This window comes from Pan troglodytes, chromosome 10, assembly GCF_028858775.2.
Source record: "Pan troglodytes isolate AG18354 chromosome 10, NHGRI_mPanTro3-v2.0_pri, whole genome shotgun sequence".
NCBI lineage: Eukaryota > Metazoa > Chordata > Mammalia > Primates > Hominidae > Pan > Pan troglodytes.
In genome coordinates, this window is record NC_072408.2 from 11289143 (window position 1) to 11315211 (window position 26069).

Here is a 26069-nt window from a genome sequence, read left to right on the forward strand (position 1 = left end):
GGTTTCATTCAGCTGTCCTCTTCTTCCTTCATTCATTCACTTCAATCACTCATTCATATACCAAGTAAAAGACTTACTATCTACCATGTGCGCTAAACATTGAGAAAGAACAAAATATTGTAAACTCCGTTCTTCTGCTAGAGATGTGATCATTTGGGAAGCATGATCAATGACACAGCGGAGAGAGTAAATATTCCCAGACCTGAGAGCAAGAGGGATCACCTCATCAGCTCTGACCTCTTCTCGCCTCCCTGCCTCCCAGTTCGCCCTGTGGCTTTGAAAGATGAATACCCAGTAAGCCTCAAGAGTGAGGGATGTGACGTGGTGGTTGTTCAGAGAAAGACAAGGTCTAGGGGCTGTCTAGCCTTGCTGTAGTGGTGGGGCTCCTGCAGAACCTTGAGTGATGGCTGGTGACCCTCTTCAGCCAAAAGCATACGAGCAAATGTTTGATGCCAGTTGAAGGAGCAGTAAATCCAAGAGACACTGAGAAAGACAGACCGTGTGCAGGAGAAGCTGTGGTTTATAGGCAGAGAGGAGATTATAAAGGAGTGTTGGGGTCTTGCTGGGTGGGGCCCCAAGTGGCTGTGAGTGGCTGGCTTTACTCCTGCATGCCATGGAGAGGTCACGCTTCGTATCGTGTGTCAGGAGGTCATCTCTGGAAGAGCAGAGGGAGGAGTGTGGGCTTAATGGCTGTCCTGTGGCTGCAGCCCCCCTGAGACTGCAGATGCCATTGTTTCTGGGTATGATAGAGAGTTGATGAGGAGCCTGGGGTTGGCAAAACTAGGTTTGAATCCAAGCCTCACTGTTACTAGTAGTGGTGAGCTTGAGCAGGTTTCTTAACGCCTCCAAGCCTTGCTCTGTTACCTATGAAATGAGCCTACTAATACCTACTCTACAAGGTTGTTGTAAGAGTTCAATGAATATGGGTGTCAAGAATGTATTAATAACATAGTGCCTGGTATAGCAAACACTCCTGCATAGGCAACTATCAGCCCAGATTGTCCTCCTGTCCTGGTGTCTGGGTGATTGGCCAGTTTACTAATTGGTTAAAAAGTATGAAAATGTCCAGCAACTAGTGTGACTGAATTCTTATAGACTCTCCCTCCATTCTTTTTGTTTTGTTTTGTTTTTTGAGACAGAGTTTCGCTCTTGTCGCTCAAGCTGGAATGCAATGGCGTGATCTCGGCTCCCTGCAACCTCCGTCTCCCAGGTTCAAGCAATTCTCCTGCCTCAGCCTCCCGAGTAGCTGGGATTACAGGCTCCCGCCACCATGCCCAGCTGATTTTTGTATTTTCAGTAGAGACGGGGTTTCACCGTGTTGGCCAGGCTGGTCTCAAACTCCTGACCTCAGGTGATCCACTCGCCTCGGCCTCCCAAAGTGCTGGGATTACAGGCGTGAGCCACCGTGCCCGCTCTCCCTCTATTCTTCTTTTTTTTTCTTTCTTTTTTGAGACGGAGTCTCACTCTGTCACCCAGGCTGGAGTGCAGTGGCGTGATCGTGATCTCGGCTCACTGCAAGCTCTGCCTCCTGGATTCACGCCATTCTCCTGCCTCAGCCTCCTGAGTAGCTGGGACTACAGGCGCCCACCACCACGCCCAGCTAATTTTTTTGTATTTTTTAGTAGAGACAGGGTTTCACTGTGTAAGCCAGGATGGTCTCGATCTCCTGACCTTGTGATTCACCTGCCTCGGCCTCCTAAAGTGCTGGGATTACAGGCGTGAGCCACCGCGCCCAGCCCTCTCCCTCCATTCTTAAGAGATCACCCAGGAAAATGCCTCCATATTCTGTGATATTGTGTTTTGGCTGGGGGTGAAGTGGACTTCTCTCCACCAACAGAAAACCCTCAAGCAGCATAATGGACGGTCAACATCTTGCTAGAACCCTGCGCAATCGTATGCGCGTGCACACACACACACACACAGCCTCAAAAAATAGCTTGCATGATGAATGAAGCCTTAACATACGTAGAAAGAGAATATTTCTCAAAGACATACCATGAATGTACATACGGGTGGATGGTGCATACATTGTACACTGAAATACACCCTTTTCCCCTCTACTGTGCCCCAGATATTTGGAAATGAAGGAAAGAAAACTGCTCTTGGAAACCCTGAAATGAACACACAGTGCATCAGAGCCAAGCTTGCAATCACTCAAGAAAGAATGATTCTCGAGGCATCGAGCCCCCCCGGAAGTTAATTGAAAGGCTGTCTACAGAAAAGATGGTCAGTCCTAAGGGAGAGGTAGGTCAGTAATGAAAACACAGAAAAGGAGAGTCCTAGAGAAACCCAGAGCCCTGACCTGGAGGAAGAGGACCTTGGTCCTAAAGGTGCCTGTGTATTTTTTGTGGAGATGGGCACTCAAATTATCATCACCTGATACGATTATGCATTTTAATTTTCCAACTAACCTCGGTGTTTTCACTCTGTACTCAGCGAGCAGCCATGTGACTGTAAGCTGGCTTCCCAAGTACTTGGTCCTCAAGGAGAGAATGGGTGTTAGCCCCTCAGCAGTTCCATTCTGATGTCCACAGCTGGCTAGTAGGGTGAGTCAGCATCCCCCACAGCAGTCCCATCCACCCTGGGCCACTGCTGGGACCCAGCATTTGAACAGTAGGACAGAGGGCTGCAGGCTGGCCTAAGTCACACCACAGTGAGCTGGTCTTCCCAGGAAGCTCCCAGCCTTCCCGTTCTATGGCACTGTCAGACTGTACCTCTTTATTTCAAAACACATCAGAATACATCAAAGCCCTGACTGTTAGGTAAGTATTACTATGCCCACTTTTATAAGCAAGGAAATAGAGATTGCAAAGGGGTAATTAACTTGCCCAAAGGCACTTAACTTCATAAAGCAGCCTGGATTCCGCACCCATTCTGACTCTAAAGCCTGTGTTCTTTCCCTTGACTTCATGCGGCCCCTGACTTCAAGGACTTTCCTCTCCAGTGTATCTTTAAGTAAGAAAGTGTGTGTGGGAGGTGAGGTACGGGAGAGGGACGAGAATGCTCCCCTGCCTGAAGCTCCCCTCTGTGACTAAGAACCCAGTTTGTAATCTCTTCTTCACTTTTTTTTTTCTTTTGAGACGGCGTCTCGCTCTGTCGCCCAGGCTGGAGTGCAGTGGCGCGATCTCGGCTCACTGCGACCTCCGCCTCCCGGGTTCAGGCGATTCTCCTGCCTCGGCCTCCTGAGTAGCTGGGATTACAGGCATGCGCCACCACACCCGGCTAATTTTTGTATTTTTAGTAGAGGCGGGGTTTCACCGTGTTGGTCAGGCTGGTCTCGGACTCCTGACCTCGTGATCCGCCTGCCTCAGCCTCCCAAAGTGCTGGGATTACAGGCATGAGCCACCGTGCCTGGCCTCTTTTCTTCTCATACAAGGGTAGGATGGGGAGAGCACTAAGGGCTACCTCTATCTCCAGCTACATTCTCAAGTGCTCCACAAGGAGGAGTGGAGAATGATGTTCGGGGGACAGTGAACAGTGCCTGTCCCTCCTTTTGTTGCTCAAACTTCCACACCTGCGGTCACCCTCACTTCCCCCTAGACGCTTCCAGGTGGATGGATGACTGATGACCCTGACTCCAAGCCAAGAGGACAGGGTTAGTGCTTCATCCCTTTCTCCCAAATAATACCATCCTGTTTTAACAACTGATTTTCATTCAGTTTCCACCTTAAAACACAGAACACTACCAAACCATTGAGGTCACCTGTGTCTCTCTTCAGAATCCTACTGAACTCCCTCACTCTCAGATATTTCTGAAATACCTACTTATAAAAATAGTTTTGGCTGGGCACGGTGGCTCATGCCTGTAATCCCAGCACTTTGGGAGGCCAAGGTGGGCAGATCACCTGAGGTCAGGAGTCTGAGACCAGCCTGACCAACAAGCTGAAACCCCATCTCTACTAAAAATACAAAAATTAGCCGGGCGTGGTGGCAGGAGCCTGTAATCCCAACTACTCGGGAGTCTGAGGCAGGAGAATCACTTGAACGTGGGAGGCAGAGGCTGCAGGGAGCCGAGATTACACCATTGCACTCCAGCCTGGGCAACAAGAGCAAAATTCCATCTCAAAAAAAAATAAAATTAAATAAATAAATAAATCATAAATAGATGTTTTAATTTGCATATTCTAATGACTAATGATGTTGAACACCTTTTCATGCAGTTTTTTGTAATTTGTATCTCTTCTCTTGGGAAGTTTCTGTTGGAATCTTTGTGCCTCTTTTTTACTGGATTGTTTACTTTCTGATTATCGTGTTGTGCATGTTCTTTATATATTCTGGATACCAGTGCTTTATCAGATATATATATATAGCAAATATTTTCTCTCATTCTGTGACTTGTCTTTCTAGTCACCTAACCTTAGCTTTCAAAGAGTAGAAGTTTTTAGTTTTGATGAAGCCCATTTTATTCCTTTTTTCTTTTACAGTAAATGCTTTTGGTGTCCTCTAAGACATCTTTGAATAGCCTAAAGTCACAAAGATTTTCCCCTGTTTATGTTAGCAGTTTTATAGTTTTAGGTTTTACATTTAGGTCTCTGATCCATTTTGAGTTACTCTTTATATATGGTGTGAGGTCTGAATCAAGGTTTATTCTTTTTTCATTTGGGTGTCTAAATGCTCCAGCACCGTGTTTGTTGAAAAGTCTGTACTTTCTCACTAAATTGCCTTGATACTTTTGTCAAAACTGAGTTGACCACATATGTGTGATTGATTTCTGGATTCCCTATTCTTTTCCATTTATCTGTGTCTCTATTACACCATAGACCAATACTACAATGCCTTGATTGTTGTAGCTTTCTAGTAAGCCTTGAAATTAGGATACTGTTCATTTTTTGACGTTTATATAAGTGGAATCATACTTTACATATCCTTCGTTTACTTTTTTCACAACATTAATTTTGAGATCTATCTGCATTGGTGATAAATCTATCCGTCTATCCAATTGATGCATACCTCCAATCTCTTCATTTTCATAATTGTATAGTGTTCCTTTGTGTGTGTACACCATAATTTTGTATCATTCTACTGTTCGTTGACACATAGATTGCTTATAGATTTCAGCTGTCCCACACTATGCTGTGTGAACATTTGTGTACATGTTTAATAATAGCGTACACGTTTGGCTGGGCGTGGTGGCTCACACCTGTAATCCCAGCACTTTGGGAGGCCGAAGCGGGCTGATCACGAGGTCAGGAGATCAAAACCATCCTGGCTAATACGGTGAAACCCCATCTCTACTAAAAATACAAAAAAATTAGCTGGGTGTGGTGGCGGGCGCCTGTAGTCCCAGCTACTCAGGAGGCTGAGGCAGGAAAATGGCGTGAACCCGGGAGGCAGAGCTTGCAGTGAGCCGAGATCGCGTCACTGCACTCCAGCCTGGGGGACAGAGCGAGACTCCATCTCAAAAAAAAAAAAAAAAAAATAGCGTACATGTTCAAAGTTTCTCCAGGGTTTGAACCTAGGTATGGAGTTACTGGGTCCCCAGGTAGCAAGATTCATATGCCAAGAACCTTCATCTGTGCTAGAGAAGAGCAAACCATTTTCCAGAGTCTCATACCAATCTTCACAGCCGGCAGCAGCGCACGAAAGTTTTCAGTGTTCCTCGTTATCTACGCTTGGTGCTGGTAGACTTTTTAACTTAAAAATCACACTTTGTGGTTTCAGTTTGCACATCCCTGGATATTAGAGAGGTTAAATATCCTTTCTGAGACTCTTTGGCCACTCAGCTTTCCTTTTATGTAAAACGCCTGTTTGTGTCTTTTGCTCACTTTTCTATTAAGTCGTGTTTTTCTTACTGATTAGATGAATTCTTTATACATGCTGAATACCAATACATTTCTCAGTCTGTACCTTTTTGTTCCTTTAATGGCGACTTGATGACCAGAAGTTCTTCATTTTAACATGATCAAAATTATCAATCCATTCTCTTCTGTTATTTTACATATTGTGCTCTGTTTATAAAATCCTGCCATATCTTAAATTCATAAAGATCCTTGCCAGTGTTTTCTGCTAAAAGGTCTAAAGCTTGGACTTTTATATTTAAATTTTAATTCATCTTAAGTTTTTAAAAATTACATATATTGTGTGAGGTATAGATGCAATTTCACATGGAAAACCAGCTGTCCCAGCACCATGTATCGAATAATCTATATTTTCCCCACTGATCTTCAGTGGCCATTCTGTATTATATTATATCAAGTTTCTAAATATGTATGAATTGGTTTCTGAACTGTACCTTGTCCCATTGATCTGTTTGCTCTTTTATCATTACCGACTGTCTTAACTGCCATAGCTTTTGAATAAGTCTTGATGTTGAGTAGGATAATCTCCTCACCTTGACTTCTTTAGGAGTTTCTCAGCTATTCCCGGTCTTTTGTGCTTCAATTAAATTTTGAAATCAGACGGCCACATGGTACCAAAACCAAAAAAACAACCCAACTGCTGGTATTTTTGTTGCAATTTAACTGAACCTAAAAAAAAAAATCAAAATCAGAAGAATTTGCAGTGGTTCATGACTGAGTCTTCCTACCCAAGCCACGGCTTATCTCTTCATTTTATGTAGTCATTCCAAATGAGGTTTGAGAACATTTTGTATTTTTCCTCATAAAAGACTGGCACATCTGTAAAATATTCCTTGGTATCTTACTTTTTGTTACCCTCATGTTATCCTTTTTTTAAAGTGAATTCCCTGGTGGTGCATAAAAATTAACTTTTGTATTGTGATCTTTTATCTGACAGCTTTGATAAACTTTCCTATTCATCTTAGTAATTTTTTTGTGTTTTGAGACAGGGTCTCACTCTGTTACCCAGGCTGGAGTGCAGTGGCAGGATCTCGGCTCACTGCAGCCTCAACATCCTGGGCTCAAGCAATCCTCCCACCTCAGCCCTGAAAGTAGCTGGGACTGCAGGTACACACCATTGCACCTGGCTAATTTTTGTATTATTTGTAGAGATGAGATATCGTTATGTTGCCCAGGCTGATCTCGAACTCCTGAGCTCAGGCAGTCCACCCACCCTGGCCTCCCAAAGTGCTGGAATTACAGGTAGGAACTACCATGCCCAGCCTCATCCTACTAATTTAACTTAAAATTTAACCTAAAAATACTTCAGGTTATCTCTTTCTTTCCTTTCCATTTCTTTCCATTTCCTTTTCTTTCGTAGTGTACTGGCCAGAATTTCCAGCAACATTGAAGAAAGCAATGAAAATAATAGCCTTGGCCTGCTGTTGATCCCAAAGAGAAATTTTTAAATATTTTACTGTTGAATATGTAGTTACTACAACTGCGTGTGTGTGTGTATGTGTGTGTGTGTGTCTGTGAGCACGTGCACATGCATGCATGCATCCACACACGTAAAACTCATAACAGGTTAAATCACCTTTGATTCCTAGTTGGTCAAGAATGGTTATCATAAAGAAATATTGAATGTTATTAAGCACTTTCTTCCTCTATTGAGATGATCATATGGCTTTTCTTCTTTTAAGGAATGATCAAGTGGTGAACTACATTTAGAAATTTTCTAATGCTGACCTGCTTTGCATTTGTGGAATGAATTAAACTTGGTCTTCATTGATTATCTTTTAAATACATGGTTAGTGTTAATATGTTAATACCGTGTTAAGGAGTTTTGCATCTATGTTTGTTAGTGAAATGGTTCTGTGATTTTTTTTCCTACAACTATATCTAATTTTAGTATCAAGCATCTGCTGGCCTCATAAAAATGACTAGGGGAATGTTTCCTTTTCTTCTACTCTATAGAAGAATTTAAATAATATTGGAATTATCTTTTTCTTTAATGTTGGACCTATCTTGCCTATAAAATCATCTGGGATTGATATTTTCTTTTCTGTTTTTTGTTTGTTTGTTTGAGATGGAGTTTCACTCTTACTGCCCAGGCTGGAGTGCAAGGGCACGATCTTGGCTCACCACAACCTCCTGGATTCCAGTGATTCTCCTGCCTCAGCCTCCTGAGTAACTGGGATTACAGGCATGTGCCACCATGCCCGGCTAATTTTGTATTTTTAGTAGAGACGGAGTTTCTCCATGTTGGTCAGGCTGTTCTCGAACTCCCAACCTCAGGTGATCCACCCGCCTCGGCCTCCCAAAGTGCTGGGAGTACAGGCGTGAGCCACCGTGCCTGGCCTCCGGCCCTGATATTTTCTTTGTAGTGAGGTTGTTAAGTGTTCATTACCTCAATTTAATGGTTTTAAATAGTTATATTCAGGATTCTTACTTCCTCTTGAACCTTTTGGCAATTAATATTTTACTAGCCATTTGTCCCTTTTTTTAATTTTCAAATTTATTGGCAATAAATGTCATATTATTTTATCATTGTATTTTAATTCCCATTGCATCTGTAGTGTATTAATTTCCTAGGATTGCTTTAACAAAGTACCAGAAACTGGGCAGCTTAATACAATAGAATGTGTTATCTCATAGTTCTGGAAGCTAGGAATTCAAGATGAAGGTGTTGAAAGAGTTGGTTCCCTCTGAGCGCTCTGCTCTGTTCCATGCCTCTCTCCCAGTTCTGCTGATGGCTGGGGTCGCTGGCATTCCTTGGCTTGTGAATCCATCACTCCAATATTCACTTTATCTTCACATGGTATTCTCCCTGTGTCTGCGTCAACCTCTTCTCCTCTTCTTACAAGGACATCAGTTATAAGGGATTAGAGCTCACCTTATTGACCTCATCTTAGCTTGATGACAGCTGCAAAGACCCTGTTTTTTGTTTTGTTTTGTTTTGTTTTTTTGTTTTTTTAGATAGAGTCTCGCTGTGTTGCCCAGGCTGGAGTGCAGTGACGTGATCTCAGCTCACTGCAGCCTCTGCTTCCCAGGTTCAAGTGATTCTCCTGCCTCAGCCTCCTGAGTAGCTGGGACTACAGGTGTATGCCGCCACACTTGGCTAAATTTTTTTGTATTTTTAGTAGAGATGGGGTTTTACCATATTGTCCAGGCTGGTCTCGAACTCTGGACTTCAAGTGATCTGTCCGCCTCGGCCTCCCAAAGTGCTGGGATTACAGGCGTGAGCCTCCGCGCCCTGTTTTATTAATAAGATGACATTCACAGGTATTGGGAGTTAGGAACTCTACATAGCTTTTGAGAGGATACAATTCAGCCCATGATAAGTAGTGAAATCCTCTTTCTCATTACTAATCTTGCCATTTTTTTGCCATTTCTCTTGATCTCTTAGTTACCTTTGCTGGCAGTTTTCAATTGCATGCATATTTTTAAAAAAGCATTTTTCAGCTTTGTTAATTCTATTTTATTTTTTGCTCCTATTTCAGTAAATCTCCTCTTTATTAATTCATCCCTTCTATTTTTTAAAAAGATTATTCTTTTGTTTATTCTAATTTCTTAATTTGGATGTTTACCTTGCTGCTATTCAGACATTCTTCTTTCCTAATATATTAGCATACATGCTATATATTTTCCTCTAACCATGCCAAAACACTTTATTCCCTAAATTTAAATGTGAAACATTATCTTTATCAATCAATATTAAGTATTTCCTCATTTCCGTTATGATTTCTTTTTTGACCCTGAAGTTATTTAGAAGTGTGTCTTTAAATTTCCAAACACAGGATTTTTTTTTTGTCCTCTTTTTGTTATTTATTTCTTAAATTCTTTGGAGTCAAAGTATGTAAACTGTAAGATACTGGTTGAAATTTGTTGAGACTTGCTTTATGGCATACTATATAGACGATTCTGAAATGTTCCAAGTGTACTTGAAAAGAATGTGTCTTTTTTATTTCTTGGGTACAAAATTCAATATACATCCATTAGATCAAGCTTATTAACTGCATGTTCAGATCTTCTGAAATCTCTGATTTTTCTGTTGCTTGATCTATCAAATAATGAGAGAGGATATTAAAACCTCTCACTATGATGTAGATTTGTCAGTTTTTCCTCATGGTTCTTGCAATTTTGTTTTATATATTTTGAAGCTATGTTACTGATTACATACCAGTTTAATACTATTATATTCTTCTGGTGATATGAACTTTTTACTATTCTGTAGTATCTCTCTTTATGTCTAATAAGGCTATTTGCCTTACAGTGAAATTTGTCCGATATTAATATGATTATTTAGCTTCCTGTTTTATTACTCTTTATCAGATATCTCTTTTTCTGTATTTTACTTTCTTTCTTTTTCTTTTTTCTGAAACAAGTTCTCTCTCTGTTGCCCAGGCTGAGTGCCATGGTGTGGTCACAGCTTACTGCAGCTCGACCTACCTGTCTCAAGTGACCCTCCCACCTGAGCCTCCAAGTGGCTGGGACTGTAGGTGCTGACCACCATGCTGACCTAATTTTTTATTTGTTGTAGAGACCAGGTTTTGCTATGTTGCCCAACTGGTCTTGAACTCCTGGATGAAAGCAATCCTCCTGCCTTGGCCTCCCAAAGTGCTGGGGTTATAGGCCACTGCACCTGGCCATTTTTGTTTTCAAAATTTCAGTGTCTTTATGTTTTAGTGTATGACTCTAGAGAACAGAAAAAATTAGATTTTCAGATCTAGTCTATCCATATTTGCCCTTTCACAGAAGACTTTTATCAATAATTACTACATTCTTATAAATAGAAGTTTTGTCCATTTACATTTATAGTGGTTACTGACATAACAATTTATTTCTACCATATTGTTCTTTGTTTCTTCCCCTTCCTTTTTGCTTTTGTTTGTTTGTTTAAAACATTTTTATTCCAGTTTTCCTTCTACTGTTTTGGAGGTTATACACTCTATTTCTATTATTTAAGTGATTATTTAACTTAAAACCTAAAATTAGTATTTTTACTCATCTCACGAATGGAAGGACCTTAGCAAGTTTCATCCATATTTGTACCCCACTCCAAATTTTATGCTTCTTAAATCTATTTCAGTTCTGTTTCTTAACTCCCCTGAGTTATTCGTTATTATTACCACTTTGTCTAGATTTACTCATGTGTTGGTCTTTTTCTCTGTCACCTCTCCTTCTTGCATCTCAATTCTTCCTTCTGGAATCATTCTTTCTTCCTGAAATATACCCGTCTGGAAATTCCTTTACTGAGGATCCAGTAGTAAACTCAGCTAGCTTTCGTTTGTTGAAAATATCTTAACCTTATCCTCATTCTTGAAAGATTGCTTTGCTGGGTATATACATCTAAATTGAGGGATAATATTTTCTATTATCCAAGGCTGTTCACTATGTAAAAATCGTTAAAAAGTCCAGAATGAAAGGCTGTCTGTGCCTTTCTTCACAAGACACGCAGAAACATGAGAGACCCACGGAAAATTGTCTCCTAATCACTTCAAAATGAAAAGTTTAAAAAAAACTAATGAAAACAAATGGAAGTCCCACGAAAGATGCTTCTACGTCTGTGTTAAAAATGAGAAGCTGAATTACGGAAAAGGTAAGAGACTTGCCTACATCCTACTATTAGTGAGAAGAATCAAAATGAAAACATGTAAGTCGCCTAAAGCCCCAGCCTCATCCCTGGACTGTTTGCCCACAAAGGCCCATCACCAAATTGTCTGTGCCTCCACGTCATACACACCCCTGGACCGGAGAGGGTCTCCCTGACGCGGGGTCCTCAGTTCTACTACTGAACTGATGATCTAACCCAAGTCTCTCCTGCTGTATTATCTGTTATCCTGTGTTCAGAGCATAGAAACTGTCTTCCTTGCGGTGTGTCTTCTAGGCTTGAAATTCTTCAAACCACATGTCTGAGAAAAACTCTGAAAACTTTTGCCATAGGGGGAAAAAAAGGAAACGCTGAAAATGATCAAGTGAAAGAAGGAACAGGGAGTAAAATGAGCCATGATTGATCACCCTTATTCTCAAAAGGCCAAGCAAAGGGTCATAAGGGCCCAGGTCACTCCCCCTGAAAAGGGGAGTTACACCCAGGCCTGCTGCGGGTAAATACTCCACTGCCTTCTGTGGTGACATCCTTGAAACAGGAACCTTGGAGCTGGAAAATGGAGCTCAAGCTTACGTGGCCCAGAGGGCTGTCCTCCAGCAAGGAAGGCCCAGTGAGGTCACTTGTCTAGGGCCATGCTTTCAAATGTTAGTGAGCATGGGGATCACCTGTGGGCAGGGGTGGGAGGAATGCAGATCTCCAGGCACCACTACTCCCAGTGTCTCTGATTCAGCCGGCTGAGGTGGGGCCTGAGAGTCTGCATTTCTAAGAAGTTCCTAAATAATGTTACTGATGAGTAGGGGATCACACTGAGGGCATGAGTTCCGGAGGTAGCATGGATTAGGGCCAGAGCACACTTATCTTCACAAGCTCTGATTCCAACACTTGCCAGATGCTTGGTGAATGTTTGGTGAGTGCTTGAGTTGGGAGCTACTTTATTTTACCTCCTGTAATCTCAGTTTCCTCATCTGGATAAGAGTCCACCATTTAAAGGAAGTATTAAGGGAAGAGTCTGAGTATATCCAGTACTCAGACCAAGGAGTATGCCCAGAGGACAGGGGACAGATGGCCTCTTTCCAGTGTGCTGTTCGATTTTCCCACTGCCTTTCAGGTCTGCCTAGCCCTGAAAGAAAGGAGAACGAAAAAATGAAGGAGAAGTGAAGAAGAAACAGGAGGGCAACTGGAAGTGGCGAGTCACCAACATTAGAAACCTTAAAGAGAGAAACGAGAAGCAAGCCTGGAAGCTGAGCGGAGGCCATAGTGATAGAGCAGGCAGAGTGGCAGAGTCCAGTCAAGGCTAAGGAGGAGGGAAGGACAGGAGAGTTAAGGCCCAGGTTTCACAAGCAGGAGAGAAAGCTGAGGCTGGCCAGCTACAGGCTAGAGCCCCACAGCCCAGCCAGATGGTAGCGCCCAGCCCGGCTCTCCTTGTCTATCCTACAGTCGGCAGCTCCCTTGCCATCAGGCTCTTCCCAGCTTGCAGCTGCTCCCAGACACTGTCTCCTGGGGAAACAGCTGCTGCTTCCCCTTCCTGAATGGAGCTGCTCATGCTTTCCACCAGCCTGCTACTGGTCCAGTCCTGTGGGGAGACACACGCACGCACACACACGTATACGCACACACACGGGAGCATCCATAGCTGCCCGTCATCACGGAGTTCTCTCTCTTCCTTCTTTCTCCCTCCAACCACCCTCACCCCAAGCAATGGCCCCAGCTGGTCAGCCACCAGCCCCTGCCAGCCTCTCTCTCCCATCCCCAGCACCCTACTTTCAAAACCTAAGACTTTTGTGTTTCACGGGGCTGTCCCTAGGAAGGGGACCCAGGTTGACCTAACTAACACGAACGCCCCGTCCCCATGATGGTGGGTGGGAGGTGGGGGAGGGGATGGTAACTCTGCAGACTGCAGTTGATTTGCTGCTCCTGAGAGGACCCAAAACTTTTTCTTAAAGGGAAAAATGCAGAAAGGCCCCAATTCCTGATTGGCTATCAGCTGGACTCTGGAATGCCTCCATTACCGTATATGCTCACATATGAGATGCTGCAGCAAAAGAAAAGTATCCTATTTTCCAAGCCAAGGTGGAGTAAAAATAGCAAAATAGCATTTATTTCCCCATGAAGGTCCTGTCTCTCTTCCCAGTCTCCACCCCCACAAGCATGACGATTGCCCTAGGAATCGTGATTTTGCAGGGGCCCTATCTTGGCTGGAAAGGAAAACTGAAATATACAATTGACAAGAAGGAGGACTTCTCTGATGATTTTCCTTGAGGCTCATCATTTAAACACACTACTATTTTTCCTGGGGCTTCTCATAGGCAAGGATATACGGTATTTCGCATGAGGAATGTGCTATTCACAATCTCCCACCTTTCTGGATAGCGGAAGGGATTAGAATGATCTTATAGCTAATCGATTCTCAGGTCCCTGGAGCACCCCTCCCCCACAACCTCCGTGCCCCCAACCAGAAACCTTCCTGCATCCTCTCGGCCTTTCCAGCCAACCTCACATTCTTCCACCCCCACCCCTGGCCAGGAGGGCCAAACAGAGGAGCAGGGAAAGGGGGCAGGGAAGGAAGGAAGTTTGTGAGTGTCTGAATGTGTGCTCTGGTTACATTCCAAAGGCAAACAAAGTAAAATAGAAAACATTAAAGTTAGCTCACCATTGTTTTGTATTATCCATGCCCCGCAAATCTTCATTCATGTAGATAGCAACCAGTGAACAACATTCTCATCACAGAAGGTCAGAAATGGAGGGCCTCAGAGACTGTCATTATCTGCCCTGTTCATTTTACAGCAGACAGCTCTAAGAATCAGAGAGGCTGGGTAACCTGACTAAGGTCACACAGCCAGTTCCTAGCGCCTCCAGGGCTAGAACTTAGTTCTCCTGAGGTTTAGGCCAGGGCTCTGCTCTTCCCACATTCCATACTTGTTTTATTTGTTTTGTTTTGTTTTGTTTTGTTTTTGAGAGAGAGTCTTGCTCTGTCGCCCAGGCTGGAGTACAGTGGCACGATCTCGGCTCACTGCAAGCTCCTCCTCCCAGGTTCACGCCATTCTTCTGCCTCAGCCTCCCGAGTAGCTGGGGCTACAGGTGCCCACCACCATGCCCTGCTAATTTTTTTGTATTTTTAGTAGAGATGGGGTTTCACCGCGTTAGCCAGGATGAGTCTCAATCTCCTGACCTCGTGATCTACCTGCCTCGGCCTCCCAAAGCACTGGGATTACAGGCGTGAGCCACCTGCCCGGCCCACATTCCATACTTGTTTTTTATTCACATACGAAAATGCTTCTTGGTTGCCTCTGCCTTCAGTCAGCCTCGTGGGCTAAACCAGTGGATAGGGTAACAACATGGGGACCTTTGATGTTTGGGCTGCCCTTCATGACAGGAAAAAGGAACTACTAATTGCCCCGGTCTAGGTGCAGACTGAGCCACGTGCTGGGCCCTTTGAGGACGTGGGCGGCAGAAGTCTCACAATGACACTTGGTTGCACAAACCCAGAGCAATTGAGGGGAACTGAAATTTGATCTTTTTCCTTCTTTCTTTCTTTTTTTCTCCAACAATGTATGAAAGAGCCAGAGAAAACCCCAGCCAGACACACTGAATCATTGAGAAACGCAGAAGTGGGAGGCGCCCATCCCTTCTTGGTGATGGGAGAGCTGGAGGGCAATGACTTCATCAGCTGTTGTTGCTGTCACAGTCCCAGTGTCGCGAGGCGTTCCCTGTTCACCTCTGTGTATCCACAGTTATGTGAATGGTTGTGTGCATGAATTTGTGGACAGGGGGCTTGGGCCTGTTTCTGTGTATGCGTGTGTGTGTGTGTGTGCGTGGTGTGTGTGTGTGTTCTTTCAAACACTCACTTCCTCTTCTGCCGCTCACTGCCATAATGCTCCAAGAACCCAGCACAAGGTTTCCATTAGTGAAGCACATTTTTGTGCTATGGATGTTGAACCAGGGGGGAAAGAAAGCAGACTGTTGTCTGTGATGGATGGGTTTTCTAGAGAACTTCCCAGGGTGGTCCTTAAGGGGGCTGGGACGGAGGTATGCCGGACGCACAGCCTCAAAACATTCCCTTGTTTGGGTTTGACATGTGTGCTGGGGGTCTGTCTGCTCTGCTGCTGGGCCCCGCAATTCCATTCATCCCTGGGCCCTCCTTTCTGCCTCAATCCTTCCCTTCCCCACAACATCCCTCACTTCCAGTTTACCTGAGTTCAGAAATCCCTTTTTCTCTTTCTGGAATAAAAAGTAGTTTGTTCCATGTGCTTGGTTTTGGTTGTGTATATGGCTGCCCCTAAGAGGAAGGGAAGGTTGGGGGACCGGAGCTGATGTGATGTCACCCGTTACTCCTTCATGTGAACAGTCTCTGTGTATCTCTTCAGAGTGCTGAGCTTCTCACAGACGTTATAAGAATGATTTTCCAGGATCATCACCCTATGGGCGAATAGAGACAAGGAGAGATGAGGTGGATGACCCAGAAGCAATATCTCCCACAATGCCTCGAATACAATTAGCATGTGTTGGATAAATGACTAATAAAAATAACTAGGATTCTATGGAAACTGAGTTTATAAATCACTTTCCCTCTGCTCAGTTAGCCCCATTGTTTCAAAGAAGAAGGAAATAAGCCTCCAGGAGCTTGAGTGATTTGTCACGTGACCATTAAGTGGCAGAGTGGTGAAGCAAATCCAGTTCCCAGACTTGAGGTTCCCCCAAGATGTTTACATCTTATCACTGTGTTAGGGGAGCCTGGAACCACTATCCGAAGAAGGGCCGCTGCCCTCAAGGTGCTTTCAACCCAGCTGGGGAGACAGAAGCTGCAGAGGAAATAATACAGAACAATTCAGGGAAATATCTTACAGAAACACTTTGGGGACTCCAAAGGCCCCGGGAAGACAGGACTGCACTGGGGACCATTATCCCAGTTCAATGAGGAGAAAATGGAAGGGCCATAAAGAAATGGAGCAGTTCACCCAAGGTCAAATCACTGAGAACAAAGGCAAGTTAATGAAAGCCTTAATCCAGTTGAAGGGTTTTCAAAGAGCTTTCAGGAACAGGTGGGTGGCAGACTAGAGGCTCAGACCTCCCAGGAAGGGCATATCGCCCAGTCCCCCACCCACGGTCTTTTCTTCACTTCAACATAGGAAAGTTCTTTCCATCACTGGAGCAGAATATCCCAAAGTAAGTTGCGCAATATACTGTTAACTCAAAAAGTTTGATGAGGCCAGGCGCAGGGGCTCACACCTGTAATCCCAGCACTTTTGGAGGCTGAGGCAGGAGGATTGCTTGAGTCCAGTTCAAGACCAGCTTGAGCAACATAGTGGGACCCCATCTCTACAAAAAAAAAATTAAAAAATTGGCCTGTGGTCCCAGCTGCTCAGAAGGCTGAGGCAGGTGGATTGCTTGAGAACGGGAAGTCGAGGCTGCAGTGAGCTGTGATCACATCACTGTGCTCCAGCCTGGGTGACAGAGTGAGACCCTATCTCAAAAAAAAAAAAAAAAAAGCTATAAGGGAAAGCAAGTTTCAGAGTTACTTCATACTATCCAAGTCTTAGGAATGGACATATTAACAGCTCTGAGAAATCCTGCAGACAAAACCAAAAGTAAACAAAAAAATACCCAAAATAGGAAACTCCTCCCATGACCAAAAAAATAATAATAATAAGGAAAAAAACTTTATTTAACCCAGTGTTATTTTTCCAGGGCACTCTTTTTTCCCCATCCTAAGGAATGCCTATTAACAACACCAGGAACTAAATACCCTGAGGAACACACTTGGGGAAACAATATCCGCAGCCTTTTTTTTTTTTTAATTATACTTTAAGTTCTAGGGTACATGTGCACAACATGCAGGTTTGTTACATATGTATACATGTGCCATGTTGCTTTGCTGCACCCATTAACTCGTCATTTACATTAGGTATATCTCCTAATGCTATCCCTCCCCCGTTCCCCCACCCCATGGCAGGCCCTAGTGTGTGATGTTCCCCGCCCTGTGTCCAAGTGTTCTCATTATTGAATTCCCATCTATGAGTGAAAACACATGGTGTTTGGTTTTCTGTCCTTGCGATAGTTTGCTCAGAATGATGGTTTCCAGCTTCTTCCATGTCCCTACAAAGGACATGAACTCATCCTTTTTCATGGCTGCATAGTATTCCATGGTGTCTAGGTGCCACATTTTCTTAATCCAGTCTATCATTGTTGGACATTTGGGTTGCTTCCAAGTCTTTGCTATTGTGAATACTGCTGCAATAAACATATGTGTGCATGTGTCTTTATAGCAGCATGATTTATAATCCTTTGGGTATATATCCAGTAATGGGATGGCTGGGTCAAATGGTATTTCTAGTTCTAGATCCTTGAGGAATTGCCACACTGACTTCCACAATGGTTGAACTAGTTTACAGTCCCACCAACAGTGTAAAAGCATCCCTATTTCTCCACATCCTCTCCAGCACCTGTTGTTTCCTGACTTTTTAATGATCGCCATTCTAACTTGTGTGAGATGGTATCTCACTGTGGTTTTGATTTGCATTTCTCTGATGGCCAGTGATGATGAGCATTTTTTCCTCTCTGTTAGCTGCATAATTGTCTTCTTTTGAAAAGTGTCTGTTCATATCCTTCACCCACTTTTTGATGGAGTTGTTTGATTTTTTCTTGTAAATTTGTTTAAGTTCTTTGTAGATTCTGGATATTAGCATTTACCATTGCAGCGAGGGGTTTTTGTAGGTAGCTAGCTTCCATGCCCCGGGGGTGGCATGCAAATATTGCATGCCTTCAGCTGAGTAGGAGATTACTGCTTTGGAGAGAGGATGGAAGGAGATGGCCTCTTAAGCCTCCTCCTACTTGGGTTTCCTGATCTGACCAGTAGAGCCAACGTCTCGTCTCCTACCCTGTGCCTGGGATCAGCTGGAGTACTGCCCTCTCTGAGGCATCTGCTAGCATATAAGAAGGAATCTTTCATCTGGATGTTTTTTAGGGACCATCCTACAAGCTGGCTTTCTAAGGATCTTCCAGCTCTTAGATCCCCTAACTCATACATAAAAACGAATATGTATTTTCTTATCCTTCTGGAAGGAGTCTCAGTGCCCACAGCCCATCACACATATGCACACACACACAGCCTACTGAACACACTGCACATCCTCCCCAGAATGTTGCCAGAGATTTCATCTCATTCACCTGTGATATGCCCAGCACCTACTATGGAGCTTGGCATATAAAAAGTAGGTGCATAAATAGTATAAGCTAGGCTGAGCATGGGGGCTCATGCCTGTAGTCCTAGAACTTTAGGAGGTCAAGGCGGGAGGATTGCTTGAGCCCAGGGGTTCAAGACCAACCTGGGCAAGATGGTGAGACCCTGTCGCTACAAAAAGAAAAAAAATTTTTTTAATTAGCTAGGCATGATGGCACATGCCTGTGGCCCCAGCTACTTGGAGGCTGAGCTGGGAGGATCTTCTGAGCTGAAGAAGTCAAGCTGGCAGTGAGCTATGATGGTGCCACTGCGCTACAGCCTGGGCCACAAAGGGAGACCATGTCTATAAGAATAAATAAGTAACTTTTAAAAGGATGAACTAAATTGAATGCACAGTGCCTGTGGGTTGCTGTAACACTTTCTTTCTCTCTTTACCCAATGAACCGCCTCGCAGAGACTGTCTAGAGTCCCCCAAAGAGCTGGGTTTTGGAGGGGTTGAAGTCCTACCGTAAGAGTCAACTGTGCTAAGCACAGTTCACTGTAACTTCCTCCCCACCCCCAACCCTGCCCCCACCCCTTGATCTCCTATAGGCCCATGATGAAACCCCTACCCTAAAATCTGTTTCCTTAAGTTGATGCTGGTGGATCTGGCAGCATCAGTCTCCCCTTTCTCCTGTTCTCCCACTTTTCTCGTCTTCATCCTTTCCTTTCCACACTGTTTTCCTTTCCTCTCTCCTTTCACTCTGTTCCTTGTCCTCTCCTCGCTTCTCTCTTCTCTTTCTCCCCCTCTCTCTCCAACTAGAGGGGAAAAAGAAAAGTGTCAGTTTTGCTCCAGCCAAGCAGCTGGGCCCTCGGCCAGTGCCTTCCCTCCGGCTGCCTGATGTAGGATGATCTAAATAAGAAATGTGGGGGTGGGGGTAGTGTCTTCCAGGGACTCCCTTCACTAGCCTCCTGGGTTAAAAAGCACACTGGGGAATCTCTGCCTTTGGCTGGGGCAGCGCCTCTGGCCAGTTTGGGCAACACCCTCCGCCATCATGGCTACCGTCTCTGCTGCCCTGAAGGGGATGCATGTTTCCAGGTGACAGGTTTGGAGGCTACCTTGACTCTTTTTTAGGGAGAGCGGGTTCTGCTCCAGGTCCGTAAAATGGTTTGGTTGCCACAAAAGCCCCAGGCATGGCTGGGAAAGTCCAGATGTGTGTTAGAGGTGAAGTAGAGAGAAGACGAAGGGCTTACTTTCTGCATCTACCCAAAGCTCCTCAGGGGAGACCCCAGAAAAGAAAGAGCTCAGGGGCCTGTGGGTGGGTGGGAGTGAATGCTAAAGAGGAGACTGGGAGGCCCAGGGAAAAGGTCATGACCCACTAAATACACAGGCAAAAGGGGCCCCACAGCCTGGGTCCCCAGGTGAAAGAACAGGAAACGGGAATGTCTCCGGGTCTTGACATGTGGTTGTAATGATCACAGACCCCTTAGGCTCAAAGGGACCTCAGAGGTCATCTCCATCCTCCTGCTTCCTGGTGGGGCTGGATGTAAATTAGTCAAGATGTGCAGGCAGCTCTGTTCTTAAAGGTCCCTGGAGAAGGAAAACCGGGCTCCTTTTCACTGCATATTAGGCTCAGGATCCTGGTGTTGACTTTTTCCAGATCATCCAGAAAGGTCACAGTTTACAAAGGCTACATCCGAAATTGCCCTGTGACTTGGCTGGCTGTCTGGACTCCTGGGCCTTTGGTCAATAGTGCATTGTCATCACAAGTTTCCCACGCAAGAGTTCTTGCTGTCCAGCTCAATTCCTCTGGCTGCTGTTGAGGGTCTGCTCATCTACATGACATATGCAAAGTGCTTAGAATGGTGCTTGGCACATAGTGAGCACTACGTAAGTGTTAGATATTATCATAATTGCTGCTATGGTTGCAGCTTTCAGTGGAGATGGAAATCAGTTACTCATCAGTGTCCTTCTTGAGAGTACCCATTGCCTATAATGCTGTCCTAAAGGCAGAGAGGGGATTTGAGAATCATACATAGCTAAGGTGTCTCCCCTGACCTACCTCCCCAGCCAGGTTATGCCCCCTTTATCCTGTGTGTTCCCAGAACCACATTAGCTGACCTTTTTGAAGGGGCAGTAGTATGGTATAGTCATGGCTAGGGGCTCTGAATAGGGAAGACATAAAATGTATTATCCAATCCAGGATGCTTTTGCAAGTGGGGAAAATGGCTACTGTTAATCATGTATGCCAACAGGCATAAACCAGAATTTTCCCAGGCAAAGTGGGACACCCATCACCCTAGCTCTGGGTTTGAATCAAGTCTCTACGATTGGTTCTTTGGCAGATCCTGAGCAGTGTAGTTTGTGTCTTGAGCTCAGGTTTTTCTTTTCTTTTTGAGATGGGGTCTCGCTCTGTCACCCAGGCTGTAGTACAGTGATGTGATCACAGCTCACTGCAGCCTCAACCTTCCTGGGCTCAGGTGATCCTCCCACCTCAGCCTCCTAAGTAGCTGGAACTATGGGCCCACACCACCACACCGGGCTAATTTTTTTGTATTTTCTAGAGACGAGGTTTTGCCATGCTGCTCAGGTTGGTCTCAAACTCCTGGGCTCAAGCGATCCTCCTGCCTCAGCCTCCAAAGTGCTGGGATGAAGGTGGGAGCACCTGCTCCACCATTGAGCTCAGGTTGCTTATTAGTATAACATACCAAGGTAAAATTTCTACCCCCTAGGACAGAGGATCTCAGCCTTTGACGTACGTGAGAGTTTATCAAAAAGCAAGATGCTCAACTCCACTCCTGGAAACTGGTCCAATGGGTCAGGGGGTGACCTAGGAGTCTGCATTTGGACAATCACCTCAAGGGATTCTGGGAGGGGATCTGCAGGTCAACATTTCAGAAACATTGCCTTTGGGTCACAGTAAAGACCATGAAAATAACTTGAGGGGACACCTGGAAGAGCGCGGACCACATTTCTGGAGTAGAGAGGTGCAATGTCTTGCCCATATTCACCCGAATCTAGCAGTAGAGCTGATCCCAGCCCAGGTGTGACAATTTGCAGATATGCGGATGACGGACAGCTCCCAGGTCCAGGCCAGGCACTGCAGAACGTTCTATTCCTGCTGCTCACCTTCCCCCGCCCGCCCGCAAGCTCCACCTGGAGGACCTGGGTGGGGTGGAGCACAGGTTTGCTGAGAAATCTGGCTGAGAGATCTGACCGTTAAATGGGTTTCATCCTGAAATGACTTTGAGTGAAAACTGAAAGTAAAACTTAAAACCACCCACTTCCCGCTGCTTCCTTCCCTCGAGCGCTGAGTGCAGCTAAGCCACTCCTGTCTTTAGGGCTTGCTCCTGCCTCGCCCTTCCCAGACCAAGCCCTGAACCCCACTGACGGTCGTGCCTGAGCCCCACCCTTGGCACCACCTCAAGGACTCTGTTCCTCCCCTCCCACTGCCCAGGCGGAAGTCTAAACCGTGCGTACTGCAGAGGAGGCACACCCTTCGAGAACAGCGAACACCCCAGCCTTCTTATCAACCCTGACTCCTATTCATATCCTCACTCTATTTATTAAATAAGAACCAGTTCTTTCATTTAAAAAATGGATCAAAGACGGCTGGGCGCGGCGGCTCACATCTGTAATCTCAGCACTTTGGGAGGCCGAGGCGGGAGGATCACCTGAGGTCAGGAGTTCCAGACCAGCCTGGCCAACGTGGTGAAACCCCATCTCTACTAAAAATACAAAAAATTAGCCAGGCGTGGTGGCAGGCACCTGTAATCCCAGCTATTCGGGAGGCTGAGGCAGGAGAATTGCTTGAACTGGCAGGTGGAGGTTGCAGTGAACCAAGATAGCGCCATTGCACTCCAGCCCGGGTGACAGAGCAAGACTCCATCTCAAATAATAATAATAAAATAAAATAAATAAAAAGTTATCAAAGACATGTGTAATGACCACAGCCTCCGAGCTGCATATTAAGCATAATGCAATACTGAGTGGGCACCATTTAAGTCAAAAACACAAAATCATAACATTTAAAATACACATTTTACTGTGAAAGCAAGGTACATGCTCACAGCAAAAACTCAAACAGCACAGAAATGGAAGACATAGTTTCAAGAATCTCATCCTCCAAAAGCCGCCTCTTTTAATAGTTCAGCATTTTTAAAAATCCTATATTGTAGTGAGTCTGTGCAGCAGAATTCCTATTGAATGCACACTGTAACCTGAAGCTCTGAGAGGTTAAGTTAACTTGCCCAACATCACTAGGCTAGGACGTGGTAGTGCCACTTGGTGGTATCGTGAGACAGACAGAAAAACAAAAAACAAAAAAACGACCTGCTACTAGGGAAAGAGACAGGTGGGATCCAACACACTGAGAAGTGGGGGCATTGCCCAGTCTGTTCACACTTGCCTAGGAGACAGGAATGACCTCGGCAGATGCACACATTAGCCAGGAGCCCAGCCTAATGCGTGGAATTAAATATTGAAAGCTGAAATGCAGTTTAGGGATCATGGAGTGGCACCTCTTAATTTTATAGAAAGGAAAACTGAGACCCAGAAAACCAGTGCCAAATAGGCCAGTGATCTTCAAACACTTCCCAAGAAATATGCCAGCCCGGGCAGCTTCAAGGCATCCCTTTCCTGACTTCAGCTTCCACAGTGCTCATTTCTGTCTAGATCTGCCTACCGTCCCGCCTCACAATTGTTCTCCTCTCACTTTACAGAAAAAAATGCACCTCTCACCCATCCTGCATCTTACTACGTCCCGGGTATATACGGTCTGGGGCCTCAAACAAGGGAACAAACAAAACCTTGGCGTCAGTAAAGAGCAGCCTTCTTTACTTAAGGCTCTTCTTGCCTTACACATATTTATTCTAAGGTCGAAGCTCCATGGTGGAAATGGGAGTGTTTTGTCTGCCATGGAATACGCTGAATTCAGATACAGTGTAGAGCAGGGGCAAGAATGCTGATAATTTCTATTTAACCACCTTACTTCTTCTTTCCTCCTGCAAAAGTCAAAAGAGACCTTGCCTCAAGGAGAGACCTGTGAGAGCACAGCAAGCGGCTATCAGTGTGAACTATCAGGTTGTCACCTGATTTCATCCAGGAGATAAGCACATGGCAAGTCCATGCCTTTCCTATCAATCTATCTGAAAATCAGAATTCAGAAAAGAGACGGTTATCCCTAAGGCATATGTGAATTCTTCTTGGCCTGGCTCATGCGCCATCATTTCTCCATGATTTCAGCTCCTAGCCCACTGTCACTCTCTCCAGTCCTATCTTTTGTCTTGGAGATTTTAAAATACAGTAAGCACGCTTCTTGGGACACCTCTTTTCCCCGGTCACACTGTATCCACCTCCCCCATGGTCACACACTAGACCTTGTTATTATCAATAATTTCAATCCCACTGTAACCTCAATTTCCGGCTCTTTTTTTTTTTTTTTTTAAGACGGAGTTTGGCTCTCTCGCCAGGCTGGAGTGCAGTGGTGCGATCTCGGCTCACTGCAACCCCTGCCTCCTGGGTTCAAGCTATTCTCCTGCCTCAGCCTCCTGAGCAGCTGGGATTATAGGTGCCCGCCACCACGCCCAGCTAATTTTTTTGTATTTTTAGCAGAGACAGGGTTTCACCATGTTGGTCAGGCTTATCTCGAACTCCTGACCTCGTGATCCACTAGCCTCCCAAAGTACTGGGATTACAGGTGTGCGCCACCTCACCTGGCCAGGCATGCCACTCTTTAATCCCACCTCCTGCCTTTCCAGCTGACCCCTCTAGAACCTCAATTCCACTCAGCCTTGGACCCCACCAGATCCTGCCATCCATTGATGTTATCTCTTCTTCACTGGCCTCACTCCCTCTCCCCTTCTTACTACCCGCCTTCAATTTCATGGCCAGTCATTGTGATCACCCCCTTGCACACCTCCTCAATTCCTTACCTTTTCTTGCTTTACCACAGCAAGATATGAGCTGAGGAGCATAAGGCAGCTGGCAGAGGTATCAAGACCACCATAATGTGTGAGCATTCCCGGGTGCTCCTTGGAAACGCTGGGGGTCCCTAGAGCTACAGGGGATAGGGAATGCCAGTTGATGTTACTAGGACACGAAAACAAAGCATGCTCCCTGAAGGCTGAAGAAATGGGGGAGTCTTGGGTTACATGAGGATTTATGAGGACCCTAAACTATCCCTGGAGGAGACCCAGCAACTGTGCTTAGTGGTTCCCCTGAAGTTAGTACTTTGCAGTTCAGCCTGCCTAGAAACCCACCACCATCGCTCATCCTTTCTCGGGGCACAGCTCCAAGCGATAGTGACTCACTTCTCAGTGTACATCTTGTACTCACACTTTCCAAGAGAAAGTGTCCGATGGAGTCACCGTGTCACTATCTCATGGGGAAGACCCCTATGGAACAGAGTGTTTTGCCAAGCCACCTCGAAGGAGTCAGACTACTTTCTGGCTTGGGTGCCAATCCCTTGGCCAGCTTTCTGCAACCTGAGTGGCAGAACTCATAGCACAGGACATGACCACTGGCTGTGGAAGGCGCTGCCTGTGACAGGTGAGTTGTGGTCCTCAGAGCATCCTAGATCACACTGGCTCACGCTCAATTCTGAGAACCAGCTCTTAGTTTCATCTTTCATTAATCCAGGAACTCTGTACATTCACCTTCAAGGGGAATTTCGCTGGCAGTCCCCAGGCTCAGAGGCTGACTCGTGATGTCTCGATCAGACACAAAAAAAGGTACCTGTTCCACTCGCCTCCCCACACAGTGATTTCATGTGCAAAACCTGTGAGGAGAGTGTGATGGGAAACTTCATGTTCTGTTTCCAGTTCTGAGCTTTATTGTGAAGAAAGCAGATGGATGTGGGTTCAAATTCTGGTTTTATCTCGTCAGCTGTCAGACCCTGCGCAGTTTACTTAGGCTATCTGAACCTCCATCTCCTCATCTATATGGGGAGAATGATGTTTACCTTTCTGAATCTTAGGGAGGTTTCAATGACTTGTATTTAGCACCCTGCCCGGCAAGTTAATACCAACACTTGTCTGTTGACCCCAACTCCCTCTGCATATGCGTATGCAGAGACACAAACGAATCCACAGAAAATATTCTGTTGCTATTTGCGGAAGCTAAAACCCTTGAGAACCTCTATTGCTACTTGTCCTGGAGAAAAACTCTGGGTTCAGGTGTCAGCCTTGTACTAAGCAGTGCTGACCCTTGATGGTATCACTCTCATTCTCCAGCCCTCCGTGTTCCTCTCTGTAATATTGGACATGGAGTAACATTGAAGGGGAAGTTCCATATTTTTGCAGCCTAGCATCCCAGGATTCAAATAATCTGATTAATCCAACACTCCTCTTTTAAAGTTGAGAAAACTGGTTATGTAACACCCAGAGTGGAAATAGGAAGTGAGAGGGGCAGCATGTAGGAAATGCAAATGATGATAGTGGACCGGGAGTAAGGGAGAGTGCCCCTGAATGGGGTTCAAGGAATGAAGCACTGACTGCTTCTCTACCCCTGCGGGGGGGCTGCTGT

General features: G+C 45.2%; 1 long non-coding RNA gene across 6 annotated transcripts in view; it reads left to right on the forward strand.

Annotated features, from left to right (window-relative positions):
* Positions 1–26069, forward strand: part of LOC104001414 (uncharacterized) — a 187241-nt gene that overhangs the window by 95068 nt on the left and 66104 nt on the right. For 3 of the 6 annotated variants that reach the window (XR_010147939.1, XR_010147938.1, XR_001707784.3), the window contains 2 exons: positions 2072–2244; positions 21278–25276. The exons of 1 other annotated variant lie outside the window; for it this stretch is intronic. This is a non-coding gene — a long non-coding RNA (uncharacterized LOC104001414). The remainder of the gene's footprint in view (positions 1–2071; positions 2245–21277; positions 25277–26069) is intronic. 2 more of the 6 variants (XR_010147941.1, XR_010147940.1) reach the window with 1 other exon arrangement.